This window comes from Balaenoptera physalus (genome assembly GCF_965194825.1).
Source record: "Balaenoptera physalus genome assembly, chromosome: 1".
In the NCBI taxonomy this organism is placed as follows: Eukaryota; Metazoa; Chordata; class Mammalia; order Artiodactyla; family Balaenopteridae; genus Balaenoptera; species Balaenoptera physalus.
The window spans coordinates 7,525,501-7,528,817 of NC_138882.1; the positions used below are offsets into that span (position 1 = coordinate 7,525,501).

General features: G+C 38.6%; 1 pseudogene across 1 annotated transcript in view; it reads right to left on the bottom strand.

The window, feature by feature from the left end:
* Window positions 1-1,381: 1,381 nt before the first annotated feature.
* Window positions 1,382-3,317, bottom strand: part of LOC309661967 (large ribosomal subunit protein uL23 pseudogene) — a 28,222-nt pseudogene continuing 26,286 nt past the window's right edge. Inside the window, exon 2 of the transcript XR_014268340.1 lies at window positions 1,382-3,285. The product of XR_014268340.1 is annotated as a large ribosomal subunit protein uL23 pseudogene (transcript). The remainder of the gene's footprint in view (window positions 3,286-3,317) is intronic.

Here is a 3,317-nt window from a genome sequence, read left to right on the forward strand (position 1 = left end):
TCCAGGCTCCATACCCACCCTCAGCCATCAGGAAGTCAGAAAGGGAAGAGGAGGCCATTGCCCCTGGTTTTAAGAATGCTTCGTGGAAGTTCAGCTCACATACAATTGGCCAGAACTTTGTCACACGACTACATCCAGCTGCTAAGAAAACTAAGAAATGGACTCTTATTTTGGGCAGCCACATGCCCACAAAAAATTTGAGGTTTTTTCATAGAATAAAAGAGAACAGATATTGTGGAACAACTATCAATCTCTGTCGTAGCCTGTCTATTTGGATGCCCGTAAATGCCTATACTCACCTCCCTAAGGAAGACGCACAATCCAGTTACTGCTTTCAGCTCAAAGTTTATGACCTCAGGATTATATTTAGCCTTCTCATCAAAAGCTGTAACTCTTCATGGTCTTGTGACCTATAATAAAGGACATATTATTGTCCCTAACACAAAGAAAAGAAAGAAACACTTCACCTGGCAAGACCTACTTGGCGGAAAGGAGTGTGGGAAACAGAGCAGTCACTGATCCATAGCCCTTTTTTTTTAAAATTCATTTTTATTGGAGTTCGGTTGCTTGACAATGTTGTGCTAGCCTCCACTGCACGACAAAATGAATCAGCCGTACACATACAGATATCCCCTCCCTTTTGGACTTCTCTCCCATTTAGGTTTCCACAGTGCATTAGGTAGAGTTTCCCCAAATTCCACTGAGCTGAAATTGTGAAGATCCCTTTCTGTGCAGGGGACGAGGTTCCTCATTTAGCCCATTTGGCACTGCCTGCTGCTTTTCTAGGAAGAAGTTCCTTTCACCAGCATCCTCCAGGGACCATGACTCTGCTTTTTGGGAAGGTCTTTATCCTCAGTAACCCACAAAGAAGAATTAGAAGTGGGCGTTGAGCACATGCTTGTCTTGGTGGCTACAGAGCCTTTACGGCCTCTATCCTGCTGGTGTATTTTTGAGAGCCCAAGAGTTTCTTCAGGGATTAAACAACTATGGAATATTTCAGGTTAGACTTTTTATCTCTGTGGCAATAAAAATTTCCACAAAATTAACAGACTTCAGTTGTTTTGCTTCTGGGCAGTTCTGCAAATGGGCAACCATAGGCAAATACTATACAGACATAAAGCCTGAAGACCCTGGTCTTTTACTTACTGGGCTTAGTATCATGGCCACCATCACCACAGCCTGACTGGTAGCTCTTCTGTGGTCATCTGAGGCAAATGACACTCTTAATCAGATCTTTGCTGCTATACTAGCCCTGATGCCAGGCTATGTGGGGACTATTTATGTAGGTGTTTAAAAAATGTATGGGGACCGTGATGTTAAGGACACCATTATGAGCAACTGATAATCATCATTTCTCTTTGGGATATAGATGGTTTAGACTATAGTCATTTATAATAAGCTGTGTCCAGGTATGGAATTCTATATTAATTAAGGTTCAATTTGGCAATGAGTGAAAAAATAAAAGTTCAAATAACAGAAGCTTAAACTGATAAGGTTTAAGTCTCTCAGTTAAAAATTCAGAAGTCAGCTGTCCAGGGCTGGTATAGAATAAGTCATCAGAGACTTATGTTCTTGACGGTTTGCCATTCTGTCATCCCTAGTGAGTAGCAGTCATTTTTTTTCATATTTCAGTTTTCGTTTTTATAATTTTCCTGCATGTATTCTGATACTACTGTGGTGTAAAAGTGAATTTTTTTCATGTTTCAGTCTTCATTTTGATCATTTTCATTCCTCTATTTTCCTTAAGTAATTTTTATTGTCAAAGAAGAAAAATAATGTCATAGTATTTTCTTTTCAGTTTTTAACCTTGCTTTACAGAATACATACAATTTCCTAGAACTATCAGACCAGACTTACTGCATCCCAGGAGGTGGAAAATCTAGCTGTTGCCAGAAGGAGCGCTCATCCTGCCATTACCCTGGCAACTCCAAGTCTCAGGATAATATCGAGAGACATGATTTAGCTCAAACAACTTCAGGATGTATTATTGCCTACATTCCAAGCTACCAAACCATGGATGTCAAGCAATGCCTGGTACAAATTAGTCTCAGAGAGGCAAACTTACACATATTTTTTGTTAACTGTAAAATATCTTCTCTAGTTTTATTCTCACGGCAACCCCAAAATAAAAAGTGTCCGAGGAAAGAAGTCTAATGTTTAGCCTATCCATAGGTCTTTTCTTGGGTACTGACATTTCACTCTAGCTGGATCACTATTTGCCATATTCTATTCATTAAAAAAGCCTAAATCACCTAGATTTTACTTGGTAACTAGTGTAGTGATCCTCTGTGGGGCTGGTAATCATGTGAGGTCATGTTGGAAAAGGTGTACTTTTTTGGTTACAATGATTGGGGGTCCTTATTGATATTCAGTTGGCCAGGGCCAGGAGTGCTAGTTCTAGCCTTCCTGAAGTGCTCAGGAGAATCATTTACATATAGAAAATATATACATATTTTCTATGCAGGTGAAAAATGGTTTATAATTATTTGGTCCTAAATCCTAACCTAATTTAACCTATAGAAATATTTTTTGCACAGTTTTAACATACACTGAATTTTCCAGGAATGCATTTATATTGAAATAAGTTTGTACTTTGATTTGGATCTTTATCAAAAGTTGTTCTTAATTTAGGAAAAAGTATCACATCATGGATGACACTATCACCTGTGATAGAATGTTAAATGTATCAGGCGGCATTCCATGTTAGGGTAGTTTATATAAATATCACACTGTTCACATTTTTCTGTGACATTTCTTTTGTCTAGTATGACAATAGATAAATATACAATAATTTAATTTTCTGTTCTTTTCTAGACAATTCTTTGTTTCCAAAGTTTGCTATTATTAAAAAATACTGCTATAAAACTTTTTGGACATGTCTATGTGCTATAGTCTGAATGTTTGTGTCTCCCCCAAATTCATCTGTTGATATCCTAACCCTCAAGATGATGGTATAGGAAGTGAAGTCTTTGGGATTTGATTAGGGCATGAGGGGGGAGTTCTCATGGATAGGATTTGTGCCCTTGCATGTGATTCCTGAAAGAGCTCCTTCCTCCCTTCTGCCATGTGAGGTTTCAGCTAGAAGGTGTTATCAATGAACAAGGAAACCGGTTCTCAACAGAACCTGCCCATGCTGGCACCCTGATATTGGACCACCAGCCTCCAGAACTATGAGAAATAAATTCTGTTGTTTATAAGCTACATAGTCTATGGTATTTTTGTTATAGCATCCACGATGATCTATGACACTGCTTTAGACAAGGGCAAGACTTTACAGATCTTCACCTGGGAAATGGCAAGAGTGTACAGATATTCAC